This window comes from Schistocerca americana, chromosome 8, assembly GCF_021461395.2.
Source record: "Schistocerca americana isolate TAMUIC-IGC-003095 chromosome 8, iqSchAmer2.1, whole genome shotgun sequence".
NCBI lineage: Eukaryota > Metazoa > Arthropoda > Insecta > Orthoptera > Acrididae > Schistocerca > Schistocerca americana.
In genome coordinates, this window is record NC_060126.1 from 89,617,527 (window position 1) to 89,635,516 (window position 17,990).

Genomic DNA, 17,990 nt, shown 5'->3' on the forward strand with positions numbered 1-17,990 from the left:
TGTCCACAGGGCTGGTGCGGAAAGCACCAGTGGCAAGGCGTATGCCGCTATGGAGTATTGGGTCCAGCACCCGCAACGCAGATGGGGAAGCTGAGCCATAAGCCAGGCTCCCATAATCCAGACGAGACTGGATTAACGCCTGGTAGAGCCGCAACAGGGTAGATCAGTCGGCGCCCCAGCGGGTGTGGCTCAAACACTGCAGAGCATTGAGATGCCGCCAACACGCCTGTTTGAGCTACCGGATATGAGGCAGCCAAGTCAACTGGGCATCGAAAACCACCCCCAAAAACCTGTGTGATTACACCACTGAAAGAAGTTCGCCATTAAGAGAAAGCTGCGGCTCTGGGTGGACAGTACGTCGCCGGCAGAAATGCATAACGCAGGTCTTGGCTGCCGAAAACTGGAACCCATGAGCTACAGCCCAAGACTGCGCCTTGCGCCCTGTAGCTGACGTTCAACAGCTGCAATGCCAGTAGAGCTGTAGTAAAGGCAGAAGTCGTCAGCATACAGGGAAGCGGAGACAGAATTTCCCACGGCCGCAGCGAGCCCGTTAATGGCTATTAAAAACAGGCAGACACTTAAAACAGAACTCTGCGGCACGCCGTTCTCCTGGACGTAGGAGGAACTATATGAGGTTGCGACTTGCACGCGGAAGGTACGATACGACAGGAAATTGCGGATAAAAATCGGCAGAGGGCCCCCGAAGACCCCATCCATGAAGCGTAGAAAGGATGTGATGACGCCATGTCGTATCGTACCCCTTCCGCATGTCGAAAAAGACAGCGACCAGGTGCTGACGGCGGGCAAAGGCAGTACGGATGGCTGACTCCAGGCTCACCAGATTGTCGGCGGCGGAGTGGCCTTTACGGAACCCACCCAGAGACGGAGCCAGAAGGCCCCGAGACTCCAGTACCCAATTCAAGCGCCAGCTCACCATCCGTTCGAGAAGCTTGCAAAGAACGTTGGTGAGGCTAATGGGGCGGTAGCTGCCCACCTCCAAAGGGCTCTTGCCCGGTTTCAAAACGGGGATGACAATGCTCTCCCGCCATTGCGACGGAAACTCACCCTCGACCCAGAGACGATTGTAAAGGTCGAGGAGACGTCGCTGGCAGTCCACTGAAAGGTGTTTCAGCATCTGACAGTGGATGCTATCGGGCCCTGGAGCAGTATCAGGGCAAGCGGCAAGGGCACTGTGAAATTCCCACTCACTGAATGGAGCATTGTAGGATTCAGAAGTGTTTGTGCAAAAAGAAAGGCTCCGACGTTCCATCCGCGCTTTAATGGAGCGGAAGGCCTGGGGGTAATTCGCAGAAGCGGAACTGATAGCAAAATGCTCTGCTAAGCGGTTTGCAATGACGTTGGAGTCAGTACAAACTGCTCCATTCAGTGAGAGCGCAGGGACGCTGGCAGGGCTCCGATAGCCGTAGACGCGTCGAATCTTGGCCCAGACCTGCGATGGAGTGACATGGAGGCCAATGGTGGACACATGCCGCTCCCAGCACTCCTTCTTGCCTTGGCTGATAAGGAGGCGGGCCTGCCCACGCAGCCGTTTGAAGGCGATAAGGTGGTCTATAGAGGGATGTCGCTTGTGACATTGGAGCGCCCGCCGGCGATCTTTATTCGCTGCAGCGATCTCAGGCGATCACCAAGGCACAGCCATCCACCGAGGGGACCCAGAAGAACAGGGAATGGCAGATTCGGCGACAGTAACGATGCCGGTGGTGACCGATTGAACCACCGCATCAATGTCATCATTAGAGAGAGTCTCAATACCGGCAGTGGAGGAGAGCAAGTAGCAGTCAGCCTTATTCATAGCCCATCTGCTAGGGCGCCCAGAAGAGTGACGCTGTGGTAGTGACAGAAAGATTGGAAAGTGGTCACTACCACACAGGTCGTCATGCACACTCCATTGGACAGACGGTATGATGCTAGGGCTACAAATCGAAAGGTCAATGGCGGAGTATGTGCCATGCACCACACTGAAGTGTGTGAAGGCACCATCATTTAAAATCGAGAGATCGAGCTACGACAATAAATGCTCAACGGTGGCGCCTCGACCTGTCGCCACTGACCCACCCCACAGAGGGTTATGGGCATTGAAGTCGCCCAGTAGCAAGACAGGTGGCGGCAATTGGGCTATCAGCGCAGCCAGGACATGCTGCGAGCCATCACCATCCGGTGGAAGGTAAAGACTGCAGACGGTAACAGCCTGTGGCGTCCACACCTGAACAGCGACAGCCTCTAAAGGTGTTTGGAGAGGGACAGACTCGCTGTGCAGAGTGTGAAGGACATAGAGGCAGACGCCACCAGACACCCTTCCATAAGCTGCCCGGTTCTTATAACAACCCCAATAGCCATGGAGGGCGGGAGTTCGCATTGCTGGAAACCAAGTTTCCTGAAGAGCAATGCAGAAGAAAGGGTGAAGGCTGATAAGTTGTCGGAGCTCAGCTAGATGGTGGAAAAAACCGCTGCAGTTCCACTGGAGGATGGCATTGTCCATGCCTGAGAAAGGCGTGACGGGACTGGGATTATGCCGCTCGGTCACCTGCTGCCTCCGATGGAGCACCTGTGCAAGTGCTATCCATTGCGTCTGAGTGACCGGCGAGATCGAGGTCCTCAGCGGACGCAAGGATCTCCACCTCATCCTCAGACGCAGAGCTTTTAGGTAGCGGTGGAGTAGGTGCCACTGCAGGTGTCTTGTTCTTACGGGTCTTCAAAGTCGTTTTCTCTCGCTGTTCCTTTGGTTGCCGTTGTTGAGAGGGCTTATTGGAGTCAGTCTCCGGGACCGAAGAGGATCGCGATGCCCGTCGACCAGCGACCTGTGGCTCCTTCAGCCACTGGTTGGTGTCTGCTGTGCCGCTGGTAGGAACCTGGGAAGGGAGTGACCCAAGGGATCCCTTCCGAGCGAGAGAAGCCGAAGAAGACTTACGCTTCTCCGGCTTAGAAGTGGTTTAGTGGGTGCTGCTCCCGAGGTAGATGGTGTGGGAGCAACAGCGAGAGAAGGGGCCCCCATCGTCAAGGGGGCAGGTGAGGTCCTCTGACTCTGAGAGCTGACTGTATATCTTGCAGCTGAAGGAGCTGGAGCAGGAGTGACAGTGGAGGCATAAGATGACATCATGCGCACGGGATGTAGCCGTTCAAATTTCCGCTTAGCCTCAGTGTAGGTCAGTCGGTCCAGGGTCTTATATTCCATGATGTTGCGTTCTTTCTGTAAGATACTGCTGTCCGGTGAGCAAGGTGAATGAGGCTCTCCACAGTTGACACAGACGGGAGGCGGAGCACATGGAGTATCGGGATGAGATGGGCGTCCATAATCTCGACATGTGAGGCTAGAAGTACAGCGAGAGGACATGTGACTGAACTTCCAGCACTTAAAGCACCGCATCGGGGGAGGGATATAGGGTTTGATGTCACATCGGTAGACCATCACCTTGACCTGCTCTGGTAATGTATCACCTTCGAAGGCCAAGATGAAGGCACCGGTAGCTACCTGATTGTCCCTCAGACCCCGATGAACGCACCGGACGAAATGTACACCTCGGCACTCTAAACTGGCGCGCAGCTCGTCATCAGACTGCAAAAGTAGGTCCCGATGGAAAATAATACCCTGGACCATATTTAAACTCTTATGTGGGGTGATGGTAACGTTAACATCCCCCAACTTGTCACAAGCAAGTAACCTGCGTGACTGGGCAGAGGATGCTGTTTTTATCAAAACTGACCCAGAGCGCATTTTGGACAAGCCCTCCACCTCCCAAAACTTGTCCTCTAAATGCTCTGCAAAGAACTGAGGCTTCACGGATATAAAGGATTCCCCATCAGCTCTGGTACAGACAAGATACCTGGGAGAATACGCCGCACTCTCATTCAATGCCTTTTGTTCCTCCCATGGTGTGGCAAGGGAGGGGAACGATTTGGGGTCATAAACGCTAGCTTTAAAATGGGCCGTCGAACGCTTAGAGACTGCCGGTGGCTGGCCACCAGCAAGAGAAGATGTGCCACGCTTCATTGCCTGTCATCCACCCTGATGCCACCTACTCCGGCCAAGGGCCCTCCCCACGGGCGCCACCCAGCCACAGCAAGGGCCACCTGGCAGGATCGCCATTGCCGGGAGTCCCGATGCCCCAAGGAGATGGGCATCTACTCCTTGGCATACGTGGGGAGTTAACGGCGCAGGCATCATTAGAGCGACCCATGTGTTGTCAGGGGGCTACAACCAACAGGGTACATGGCGGCCCCACCACAACGGACTGGCTACCGTGCTGGATGTTAGGTGACATGTGGTCCATGGTCGCCATCAGTGCAGAAAGTGGCCCTGCACATTACTTGGCAGAAAGTGCACGCAGGAGCGTATCCATGCCCAAGAGATGTAGAGGGGGCAGGACTGCAACGCAACGACGAATAAGCTGGCGAAAGTTCTCAACGCAAGATGGACACAATGCACCAAGTAAGGCGCCCTTCCCCAATCGGCTCGCTCTACGGAAAAATTTTGAGATACGGAGGTCAAACCCGACAGGGGACCATCACATAAGGCCGAAACGTTTGAGACTCCTTTTAGCCGCCACTTACGACAGGCAGGAATACCGCGGGCCTATTCGTACCAACGAACCCGCAGGGGGGAGGGGGGAGGAAAGAGCACAAAATGGGGAGGGTAACCCGGCCAGCATGAAGGCAATGATGAAGGCCTCCAATTATGGAAGACAATTCAGGTACTTAAATATACGGGACAAACCACTTTTATGATGATAACCGAAGACAGATGTAACTACGCAAGGTCATCTGCTAACGTCTGTAACCATGGAGAGTGGAAGAGCATTTTTAATGCGAAAGGCCAAAAGGTTGGGGGAGTCTAGTAAAATATGGATGACAGTGAAGGGTGGGGGTGGGGGGGGGGAGAGATCATTATGGAGTAAGAGGCTTGAGTCAACCTGGTATGACCCATACAAAGATAGCAGAGGATGGTAGATCCGCTGTGGGCCATGCAGTGAGAGTCCCCTTATTGCAAGAAGTTTATTGGGTAGGGGGTGGATCCCAAGAGTCAGCCCAAGACTGAGCAAAAAGGAATTTGTGATGTGAAACCGTATAGCTTTACATCACTGATAAACCATAACCTTGACATTTTCTGGGAGGGTATCCCCTTCAAAGACCAGAATAAAGTGGTCATTATCAGTGTGGTTGTCCTTAGGGCCTTTCTGAACAAAATGAATACCTTGCCATTCCAGACTGGCCTGCAGATCACCAGTTTGGAAGATGAGGTCCCTATGAGGAATGACACCCTGAAACATATTCAAAGGCTGTTGAGGAGTAATGGACATGAAAATGTTGTGAAGATTATCACAGGCATAGTGCCACAGACTGTTCAGCGGCAGAAAATATGATCAATAGAGCAGCCAAACTTGTCTTGGACAGTTTCCACCAAAAATAATGGGCTGGTAGTGGGAAGGTGTCCTTGTCAGTCTTGATGCAGACCAGGTAGCAGGAAGAGATCTCCATCCCAAGCCAGTGAGTCTGACCCTCCTCCCATCAAGGGATATCCAGGGAGGGGAAAGTTATAGGTTCAAAAGAGGTAACATGAAAATAGTCATTCCCGACTAAAGGATAGCCATAGAACGGCCATTTTTCTTTTTTTAAGTTTTAAATGTTTGATACACAAAGTGTTCACCCTGATATCACCAAAACCAATCAGGGGCTTTTCCCTTGTGCACTACTCAGTCACATCAAGGGCCACTTGGAATAGGAGTTGTTGCTGGGAGTTCCAATGCTCCAGAACAACAAGCCACTACTCCTAGGCATACACGGGAAGGTAGCAGCTCAATTATCAGACCTGTGATCCCTGTGTTGTCAAATGACTCAACCAAAAGAGTACAGAACACCCCAAGCACATGAAATGAGTACTGTGCTAGCTGTAGAGCATGAAAAGGACAATGGCATGAGGCCTTACCAGCTCTTCCATTTTTTACCTGAAGCCAAAGACTTCATGTATGGTGGTGTTCCCCATTTGGCTCACACCATGGAGACAAAATTTAGAGGAGTTCAACTCCAAAGAGGGACCAAAAACTCCAAATAGGAAAGTGAAAAGCAAGAAGAATAAAACTGTAAGGGATAGCAAAAAACCAGGTGGTGGTGGTGGTTGTTGGATGTGTAAGGGGGACTAAACAGCGAAGGTCATCAGTCCCCCATTCCAAAATCAGGCGAGCCGGAAATCTACGGAGCAGATAAAAACCAAAGGGGAGGAGACGTCCCCCCAGGCGCTAAAAGAACACAAATGCAGCAACGAACACTACAGACAAGAACAGGACAGAGGAACACCAGACAGAAGGAAACAGAAGAAAGGAAGAGGGCCGGAGACTGGTTGACTGACCACGAGATCAAAAAAGGGAAAGAGTCAACCATCTCACGGCCTACCAGAACAGCAACAGACACGAGGACAAAAGACACAGAAAGGGAAAGTCGCAGGACCTCCCTAAATCGAACCACAAAAAAGGACTACCACGGATAAAATTTAAAACGTCATCAGCCATGGAGGCATCGTCAGATAAAACCAAAGCCAAAGTGCCCGGGAGATTAAAAGATTGCCGGAGTGTGCGCAGTCGAGGACACTCCAGCAAAATGTGGCCGACCGTCAGCCGGGACCCACACTGACACAAGAGGGGATCCTCCTGACGCAAGAGATGGCCGTGCGTCAGGTACGTATGGCCGATGCGCAGCCGACACAGGACTACCGAGTCCCTGCGAGAAGCCCGCAGGGAGGAACGCCACACATCGGTCGTCTCCTTGACAGCCCGCAGTTTATTCGGGGCTGTCATGCCACGCCACTCAGCAGCCCACATCCCAAGTACCTTACGGCGCAACACCAGCTGCTGGTCGCGAGCCGTAAGGCCGATCTCCAAAGCTGGGGCGTCTATCGCCCCTTTGGCCAGCCTGTCTACACGTTCGTTCCCTGGGATGCCAACATGACCGGGCGTCCAAACCAGGACCACTGAACCACCAGAACGGGCAATGGCGGAAACAGCCTCCTGAATGGAGGAGACCAGAGGAGAGGAGGGATAGCAGCGGTCGATGGCCTGAAGGCTGCTCAGGGAGTCACTGCAGATGACAACGGACCTACCTGAGCAGAAACGCATGTGCTCAAGAGCGCGCAAGATGGCCACCAGCTCTGCAGTAAAAATACTGCAGCCAGCCGGCAAAGAGCGTTGCTCAACATGGTCAGAGTGAGCAAAGGCGTAGGCAGTGCGACCATCAACCAGGGAACCATCAGTGTAGACAGTCTCACAGTCCGAAAATGAGGCGAGGAGAGCAAGAAAACGGCGACGGAGGGCCACAGGCGGAACCGAGTCCTTGGGTCCCTGTGCCAGGTCCAGACGGACGGACGGCCGGGACAAACACCAGGGAGGCGTAGGTGTATGGACCCGGAAGGGAGGCAGAAGAGGGAATGACCCCAGTTCTGACAGCAGGGACTGGACACGGACAGCTATGGAAAGCCCAGACCTAGGGCGCCGTTCGGGCAGATGGAGGACCATAGCAGGGAAAAGCAGGCGACGATTGGGATGATCTGGCGAGCAATGAACGTGGACAGCATAGTCGACAAGCAGACGATGGCGGCGAATCCGCAGTGGGGGAACCCCGGCCTCCACCAGTAGACTATCCACGGGGCTGGTGCGAAAAGCGCCAGTGGCAAGCCTAACCCCACAGTGGTGTATGGGGTCTAACAACTTCAACACTGAGGGGGACGCAGACCCATAGGCCAGGCTCCCATAATCAAGCCGGGACTGCACAAGGGCTCTGTACAACGGCAGCAGCGTGCGGCGATCTGCACCCCAAGACGTGTGGCTAAGGCAGCGGAGGGCGTTGAGGTGCCGCCAGCATTTTTGCTTCAGCTGAGTAACATGAGGAACCCATGTGAGCCGGGCATCAAACACGAGTCCCAAGAAGCGGCAAGTGTCCACCACGTCAAGCAGGTGGCCGTCGAGGTAAAGTGCAGGATGAGGGTGGACCGTCCGACGCCTGCAGAAGTGCATAACCCGAGTCTTGGCAGCAGAGAACTGAAAGCCATGAGTCAGTGCCCATGATGCTGCCTTGCGAACGGCGACTTGCAGCCTACGTTCGGCGACTCCCGTTGTCGTGGAGCTAAATGAGATGCAGAAGTCGTCGGCATACAAAGAAGGAGACACCGACGACCCCACTGCTGCTGCCAGACCATTAATGGCCACTAAAAATAAGGAGACGCTCAACACCGAGCCCTGCGGGACCCCATTTTCCTGTATATAAGAGGAACTAGAGGTGGCACCGACTTGCACCCGGAAAGAGCGGCGCAATAAAAAGTTTTGAAGAAAAGCCGGGAGCCGACCACGAAGACCCCACCCATGCAACGTGGCGAGGATGTGATGCCTCCATGTGGTGTCATACGCCTTCCGCAGATCGAAAAATACAGCAACAAGATGCTGACGTCGGGCAAAAGCCGTACGGACAGCAGATTCCAGCCGCACCAAATTGTCCACTGCAGACCGGCCCCGACGGAAGCCACCCTGGGATGGAGCGAGGAGACCGCGCGACTCAAGGACCCAACACAAACGCCGCCCCACCATACGTTCGAGCAATTTGCACAAAACGTTGGTGAGGGTAATGGGACGATAGCTGTCCACCGCCAGTGGGTCCGCACCGGGTTTCAAGATGGGGACAATAACGCCCTCCCGCCATTGCGACGGGAACACGCCTTCGCTCCAAATGCGATTAAATATCGCGAGAATGTGTCTCTGGCAGTCCCTGGAGAGATGCTTCAGCATCTGCGCGTGGATGCAGTCTGGGCCTGGTGCTGTATCAGGGCAATCGGCGAGTGCGGCGAGGAATTCCCTCTCGCTGAAAGGTGCATTGTATGTTTCAGAACGACGCGTGTGGAATGAGAACTGCGTCCGCTCGGCTCGCTCCTTTAGAGAGCGAAAGGCGGGGGGATAGGATGCAGTCGCAGAGCTCTGAGCAAAGTGCGCGGCTAGCCGTTCAGCAATGGCGGCAGCGTCCGTGCAGACAGCGCCGTCCAAGGAGAGCCCAGGGACACCCATAGGGATCTGGGAGCCATAAATCCGCCGGATCCGGGACCACACGTGCGAGGACGAGACACGGGAGCCCAGGGAGGAGACGTACCTCTCCCAGCACTCCTGCTTACGCCGTGCAATAAGTCGACGGGCGAAGGCACGGAGCCTCTTAAAGGCGATGAGGGTCTCCAGAGACGGGTGCCGCCTATGACGCTGGAGAGCCCGCCTACGGTCGCGAATAGCCTCAGCAATCTCCGGCGACCACCAGGGGACAGCCGTCCGCCGAGGGAGGCCAGAGGAACGGGGGATAGCAGCCTCGGCCGCCGAAATGATGGACGTGGTGAAAACACGGACCACCTCGTCAATGTCACCCTGTGGGGGAGACGCAATGGTTACAGCGGAAGTAAAAGCTGGCCAGTCAGCCCTGTGGAGAGCCCAGCGGGGCAAGCGCCCAGAAGAATGACACTGTGGCAGTGACAAATAGATGGGAAAATGGTCACTGCCACACAGGTCAGGATGCACCCTCCAGTGGAGGGATGGGACAAGTCCAGGGCTGCAAATAGAGAGATCGATGGCCGAGAACGAGCCATGGGCCACACTGAAATGCGTGGGAGCACCAGTGTTCAAGAGGCTAAGGTCGAGCTGAGCCAACACATGCTCCACGGCCCGACCGCGATCATCGGAGACAGTCCCACCCCATAGAGGATTGTGGGCGTTGAAATCGCCCAGAAGCAGCAATGGTGGCGGGAGTTGAGCCAGCAGCGCAGCCAAGACATGGCGGGGGAGCTCCCCATCCGGAGGAATGTAAACAGAGCAAACAGTAATAGCCGGCGAGAGCTCAACCCTGGCAGCAACTGCCTCTAAAGGCCTCTGAAGGGGTACTGGCGAGCTACAGACAGAGTGGTGAACAAAGAGGCAAACCCCACCTGACGCTCGTTGACAGGCAGCACGGTTCTTATAGTATCCCCGATAACCGCGAAGGGCGGGGGTCCGCAGTGCAGGAAACCAAGTTTCCTGCAGAGCAATGCAGAGAACAGGGGAATCACTCAGAAGCATCCGGAGCTCTGGCAGGTGGCGGAAATAACCGCCGCAGTTCCATTGGAGAATGGAAGCAGGAAGGGACTGGGAGGGCGTGAATGCGACTAAGAGGCAGACAGCGCGTCAGAGCCAACCGCCGCCACTGGGGGAGAGTCAGCGGAGTCCATAGGAGAGGCCCCCAAGGGTTCCGTGAGGGCGAGATCCGCGGCAGAGGCGAGGATCTCCACCTCATCCCCGGAGCCAGGACTATGTACAGCAGGCGGTGCTGAAACCGCCGGAACGTCCTTCTTCTTGGACACATTCCGTTCCTTCTTCTCGCGTCTGCCCTTAGGGTGAGAGGGCTGGGAGAGCTTCTCTGAAGGAGCGTCAGAGGCTGACGACGACGCAGAAGCCCTACGACCAGCAGGTGGCGGAACCTTCAGCCACTGGCTGACATCTGGCTGGGAAGGAGAAGAAACGGAGGAAGGGAGAGCCCCGAGGGACCCCTTCCGTGAGAGAGGAACCGGCGGAGGCAACGCCGCCGGAGAAGGAGGGGGAGGAATCGAGCCTCCCGGTTGTGGAGCAGATGTCACTCCCGAAGTAAGCTTGGGGGGAGCGACAGAAGAGGGTTTGCCCCCAACTGCTAAGGGGGCAAGAGAGGAAGGCTTGCCCCCAGGCACGAGGGGGGCAGACAGAGATACATGGCCCCGAGGGCCCACTGAAGGCGGCACAGATGAAGCGACAACCGTCGCTCGTGCGGGCGACGATAACGTGGCTGCAGCATAAGATGTTCGAAGGGAAGCAGGATACAACCTTTCATATTTCTGTTTAGCCTCTCGATAAGTAAGCCGGTCCAGGGTCTTAAATTCCATGATCTTCCGCTCCTTATGAAGAACGGGGCAATCCGGCGAGCATGGAGAGTGGTGCTCCCCACAGTTGACACATACAGGCGGGGGCGCACATGGAGAATCGGGATGAGACGGGCGTCCGCAATCTCGACATGTAGCGCTGGATGGGCAACGGGAGGACATATGCCCAAACTGCCAGCACTGGAAGCACCGCATCGGGGGAGGGACGTATGGCTTCACGTCGCAACGGTAAACCATTACCTTGACCTTCTCGGGCAAGACATCACCCTCGAAGGCCAAGATAAAGGCACCGGTGGCCACCCTGTTTGTCTTGGGTCCTCGATGGACACGACGGACAAAATGCACACCACGTCGTTCCAAGTCGGCTCTCAGCTCGTCATCGGATTGCAACAAGAGGTCACGATGGTAAATAATCCCCTGGACCATATTTAAGCTATTGTGGGGAGTGACGGTAACAGGGACGTCACCCAGCTTATCACACAAGAGCAACGCTCGTGACTGGGCTGGGGAGGACGTCTTGAGGAGGATGGACCCATTCCTCATTTTTGACAACCCCGCCACTTCCCCAAACTTATCCTCCAGGTGTTCCACAAAAAACATAGGCTTCGTCGGAAGAAAGGAGTCACCATCAGTCCTGCTGCAGACAAGGTATTGCGGTACGTAAGGCTCCCGCTTGGCACTAGATCGGCGTCCCTCCCATGGCGCAGCCAACGAGGGGAACGTCTGAGGGTCATACTGCGCAGCATCGAAGTCGACTCTACCTCGCTTAGAGACGCTGGTGGCCGTGCGACCACCAGCTTGATGTGATTTATTGCGCTTCATTGCGCCACATCCGCCCAGATGCCACCTACTCCGAACGAGGGCTCTCCCCAAGGGCGCCACCCAGCCAAAGCAACGGGTACCTGGCCGATATCCCGTTGCCCGGAGTCCCCGTGCCCCAGACAAGATGGGCACATACTCCTTGGCATGCATGGGGAGGAAACAGCTCAGGCATCTGTAGTGCGATCCCTGCGTGGTCAGGGGGCTACCACCAAGAGGGTACATGACGACCCCACCACAACGGACTGGCTACCGTGCTGGATTTTAGGTGTTTAAAGGGTCCACAGTTGTCGTAGGCGCGAAGAAGAAGAGTGCGCACAAGGCGAGAAGGAGACCACCCAGAAGATGTTGGGCGTAGTCCCCCCCACACGACAATAGGTAACATGCAAGATGGTGGAGCATGATGGACCAATACAAAAACACCACGTAAGGTGTCCTTCCCCAAATGGCACGCACTGACGACGGAAATTTGGAAGAAAAAAGGAGGTCAAACCCAAGAGGGGACCATCACAGAAGGCCGAAACGTTTGAGACTCCTTTTAGTCGCCTCTCACGACAGGCAGGAATACCGCGGGCCTATTCTAACCCCCGAACCCGCAGGGGGAAAAAAACCAGGATAGCCACGTCAGTATCAGCAAGGAAACAGAGCTATAAAGAAAGGGAAGATAGGAAGGAGTGAGGACAGGGATGGACGAGCACGGGAGAATTAATGCAGCCTGGAAAAGTAGAAAGGATTCAATTACTAGGAGCCTCATGTGCTCCATGCACAAACTCACAAAATAGTTATGACCCGTCTCCCTGGGAATGGGGACGGGGGATGGATGCAGATATGGAAACACGATCCTGTGATGTTAAAGATAAATAAATAAACGTTTTCGTACCTGAGTATTACTGGATTTGCTCCAAATATCCACTGGCCAAAATGCAAACCTGGGGTACAGAGGTCCGACTGGCCTTCCTGACAAGTCTATTTCTCATACACCATCCATTGGAGCAGACAAACTACACAACACTGTTGACACCATTACAGCGGCATACTGTATTGCCATGCTAGGTGACAGTCATGACAATGCATCATAGTATACACAGCTACTCAATGCTTACTCTACAGCCCTGCAAATAAATATTAAATTGACTGAGCATATACGAATTCTGAGATAACTCACAACTCATTTCAATAATGTGCATAACATAGAATCAGTCTCATACCTAGAGTGAAAAGAAATGACCATGTGGCATTTCTGTCTGGGAGATCCTGTGCAGGACCATTCGGTTGCCTACTGCAAGTCTTCACCAGATGATACCACTTTGGTGATTTGCCATTATCACAATTTTACCTTATTTTGAAATGCAACACATAACCCAGCCCCCGAGAGGATAGACTCTCCGACTTGGCAAGGAATTGCACCTGGGACCCTACGTAGCTATCAGTCTCTCTAACCACACAGCTACACGGACAGACATAGGTGGCATGTTGGCTGTGTTGCTGCCATTGTTCAGTGACACTTGCTGTGCCACACAGACAAACTGATGGGCCCTGAAAGTAAATATTAAATCAGAGCACAGACATAGTGCATTGGAACAGAAAAGTAACATTGAGCATATGTGAATTTTGGGATGAATAACAGGGCATTTCTGTATAGTGCATAACACTGCATTAATCTCATACCTGGTGTGTTGTGTGTAAGCTCTTGTTTTCATGGTATATCAAAAGCACCTTCCTAAACTCATTTGCTGACAGGTCCTGTAAGTAAACATTAAATCAGAATGCAGGCATTGAGTATTGGAACAGAAAAGAACTATTGGGCATACATGAATATAAGGATGACCCATGAGGTCCCAGGTTTCATAAAAACACAGAGCACAGGGAAACTATCCACCAGTCAGGTGAAGCACTAAAAGAAAAATTCCGGGGGAAGAAAAGCCCCATGGGCCATTGTAAGACAACACGAAAAACAGAGCACAGTAACAAAAACAACATAGAGAACAAAGGCAGAAGGAATTAAAACTGCACAGCAGAGGACTGTGGCTGCCTGATCACGAAAATAATAGGATGAGCCAGCCACTCTGCAACACGTTAAAACCTCCAGCCCAAAAGTTTAGGGTGGAGTCGAATTACAACACAAAACTAAGTAAAAGATACAGCTCAAAAGAGGGTGATGTTAAAAAAATTTAAATGGACCTACAAAAGCCGCTTGCGCGAATAAAACTTAAAACCCAATTTGCCATAGAGACATTGTCACCTAAAAGGGAGGATAAAGCACCCAGGAGATTAAAATCACGCCTGAGAGCGGTTAAAAGAGGATATTCCAACAATATATGGGCCACCATCATGTTCGCACCACAGCGACAATGAGGGGGGTCCTCTCGACGCAGCAGATGACCATGCGTCAGTCAAGAGTGACCAATGCGGAGCCTACACAGAACAACAGAATCCCTGTGAGAGGCCCGCATGGAGGAACCCCAAACAGTCGTGGTCGCCTTTACCTGCCGCAGCTTGTTGGGTGCAGACAGAGTGCGCCATTCGTCTCCCCACATCCCAAAGACCCGACGATGCAAAACCGTTCGGAGATCAGTTGCCGGGAGGCCGATCTCCGACGGCAGTTTGCGGGTAGCTTCTTTGGCTAACTTGTCGGTGAGTTCGTTTCCCGCTATTCCAACGTGTCCCGGGGTCCATATGAACACCACCGAACGACCACACTGTTCAAGAGCGTGAATGGACCCCTGGATGGCACCAACAATGGGATGGCGTGGGTAGCACTGGTCAAGAGCCTGCAGACTACTGAGCGAGTCACTGCAAATGACGAAGGACTCTCCAGTGCTGGTACGAATATGCTCAAGGGCACGAAAAATGGCTGTCAGTTCTGGGGTGTAAACACTGCAGTCTTCCGGCAAGGAGCGATGGTCGACATAGTCCGCATGAGCATAAGCGTACCCCACACGGCCATCAACCATCGAGCCATCGGTATAGATAACCTCCGAGGCATGGTATGCGCCTAGGAGACCAAGGAATTGGCGGCGCAAGACTGCAGGAGGAAGTGAATCTTCTGGCCATCGGGAAAGTTCCAGCCGAAGCTGCGGCCGACGAATACACCAAGGTGGTGTATGTGGGCGGACCTGGAAAGCAGATGGAAGAGGCAAACACTCAAGGTTGTTAAGGAGCGACCAAACATGGATCCCAATTGTATGGCCTGATCGTGGCCGCCGGTGTGGGATATGGACTGCTGCATTTTCGAAAAGGAGACGATAGTTAGGGTGACGGGGCGAACAACGGACGTGGGCAGCATAGTTGGCTAACAGTTGTTGACGCCGAATACGAAGTGGAGGAACCCCAGCCTCAGCAAGGAAGCTATGAACAGGACTGGTGCGGAATGCTCCTGTCGCCTGTCGAACCCCACAGTGGTGAACGGGATCCAGCAGTTGCAACGCTGAGGGCGATGCTGACCCATACGCCACACTCCCATAATCCAGTCGGGACAGCACAAGGGCTTTGTAGAGCTGCAGCAGCGTGTGACGATCTGCACCCCAAGTTGTGTTGCTTAAGCAGCGGAAGGCATTCAGATGCTGCCAGCACTGACGCTTGAGCTGACGAATATGTGGAAGCCAAGTAAGCCGGGCATCGAACAACAATCCCAGAAAACAGTAAGAGGCAACAACCCTGAGCATGGCATCCTGAAGATAGAGCTCAGGGTGGGGATGGACAGTACGACGCCGACAAAAGTGCATAACACAAGTCTTCGCAGGAGAAAACTGAAACCCATGGGCTAGGGCCCACGCCTGTGCCTTGCGTATGGCTCCCTGCAACCTACGTTCTGCAACACTAATGGTGGAGGAGCTGAAAAAGATGCAGACATCGTCAGCATATAACGTGGGTGAGACAGACGACCCTACTGCTGCTGCAAGGCCATTAATGGCCACAAGGAAAAGGGGCACGCTCATTACAGAGCCATGTGGAACGCCGTTCTCCTGGATATGAAGTGAACTATGGGATGTGCCAATTAAAACGTGGAATGTCCGCATAGATAAAAAATTCTGAATAAAAATGGGGAGAGAGCCCCGGAGACCCCACCCGTCCAACGTGGCGAGAATATGGTGCCGCCACGTCGTGTCATATGCTCTGGAGAGGTCGAAAAAGACGGAGACGAGGTGTTGGCACCTGGAAAAAGCAGTGCGGATTGCAGACTCAAGAAAGACCAAAGTATCGGCGGTGGAACGGTCCTGACGGAAGCCGCTCTGGCACGGAGCCAGAAGACCCCGAGACTCGAGCAGCCAACACAGCCGTCGACTCACCATGCGTTCCAATAGTTTGCACAGAGTATTTGTCAAGCTGATTGGCCGATAGCTATCCACATTAAGCGGGTCCTTACCAGGCTTCAGCACTGGAATGACGGTACTCTCCCGCCACTGCGACGGAAAGACACCATCGCCCCGTATGCAGTTGGAAGATGGCAAGAACACACCGCTGACAGTCCGGGGAAAGGTGTTTGAGCATCTGATTGTGGATGCCATCTGGCGGTATTGGGGCACTGTGCCAGGGCGCTCTGGAGTTCCCACAAACTAAATGGGGCGTTATACACCTCAGGGTGGCGAGAAGCAAAGGAAAGCCGTTTGCCTTCCTCCCGGCGTTTGAGCGCTCGAAACGCGGGCGGGTTATTCCCCGACGCAGAGGCCCGAACATAGTGCTGTGCGAAATGCTCGGCGATTGCATCGGCATCGGCGGATACCGCCCTGTTGATGATAAGCCCTGCGACACCTGTAGAGTGCTGCAATCCAAAGATGCGCCGAATCTTCATCCACACCTGGGAGGGTGAAGTACGGGAACCAATGGTGGAAACGTACCTCTCCCAGCACTCCTGTTTCCGCCTTTTGATGAGCCGCCATGCCTGAGCACGGAGTCACTTGAAAAAAATTAGGTTCTCCAAAGACGGGTGCTGCTTATGTCGCTGAAGAGCCCGCCAACGTTCTTTAATGGCTTCAGCGACCTCCGGAGACAACCAAGGCACTGACTTTCGCCTGGGGCACCCTAACGAACGAGGAATGGTACGTTCCGCAGCGAAAACAACCGCTGCAGTCAGTGTCTCAACTGCCACATCGATGGTACCGTGGGGGAGAGATACAACAGTGGCAGCAGAGGAGAACGTTTCCCAGTTTGCCTTGCTAAATGCCCATCGAGGCAGGCGTTCATGGGATCGACGCTGGGGTAGTGAAAGGAAGATGGGAAAATGGTCACTACCACACAAGTCTCAGTGTCTGTCCTGTAAGTAAACAATTAAACATTAAATCAGAATGCAGGCATTGTATATTGGAACAGGGAAGTAACATTGGGCATACATGAATATAGAGATCTCTCACAAGGCATTTCAGTATTGTGCATAACACAGAATTAATCTCATACCTGGTGTGCTATTTTGGAGCTGTTGCTGCATTGGTTGACTCAAAGTTTGTAGCACATACATACTGACAAGTACAGGATTTTAAATCATGTTCCATACATAGAACAGAAAAATGGCACTGTGTATGTGTGAAATAGAAGATAAATCAGATGCATTGTGGTCCACTTCATGGAATTACCATCACATAACAGGGATGCACGTTGCATGTCTCACTGCTGTGTGTGTGTGTGTGTGTGTGTGTGTTTGAGGTTTACGGGCGCTAAACAGCGAGGTCATCAGCGCCCAAACGTATAAAAACAGGAACACATGCAGTCACTGCTGTGTGTGCCACTACGTTTTCACTCAGTAATTCTAATGGTATACTTAATTTGTCATACAGAGAAAGCACTTTATTCTCCAAGCATTTACTCAGTGCGGCATATTAAATTTTCATCAGTGTTATAGCAGCCTATTACTTGTGAGTCATCTGCATAGAGGATGATATCAGAGTACACAATGATACATCATGCTTGGTTCTGTCTAAGTTCAAACTTATTTGCAGGTTCCAGCAATACTGATAGAATGACTGAGTGGAAATACAGCAGCACACCACAGCAAGTAAAAAATAATTAAACTATGCTAACCCAGGAATTGTTCACTTCACCACAAAACAGTCTGTGGAATTTATATGTGAAATACACGATTTGATCAAAAAGAAAAAGTGTCAAAAACATATGTGTATCAGTAATTAAAAAGATATTGTGGAGTTAGCAGGTATACAGGATACTAAGTAACAAAACAAAATCATTAACACCATAAATAATATCATTGAAATAAAATAAACACAAGATATATTTTTTATACTTTCATCAGTCATTACCTAAT

At 52.9% G+C, this 17,990-nt stretch overlaps 1 long non-coding RNA gene across 1 annotated transcript; it reads right to left on the reverse strand.

Moving 5' to 3' along the window:
- Nucleotides 1–12,723: 12,723 nt before the first annotated feature.
- Nucleotides 12,724–13,506, reverse strand: LOC124625789. Its single transcript, XR_006980723.1, has 3 exons — nt 13,403–13,506; nt 12,943–13,270; nt 12,724–12,846 (listed from the first exon to the last, which is right to left on the reverse strand). It is a non-coding gene; the product is annotated as an uncharacterized LOC124625789 (long non-coding RNA).
- Nucleotides 13,507–17,990: the final 4,484 nt, after the last annotated feature.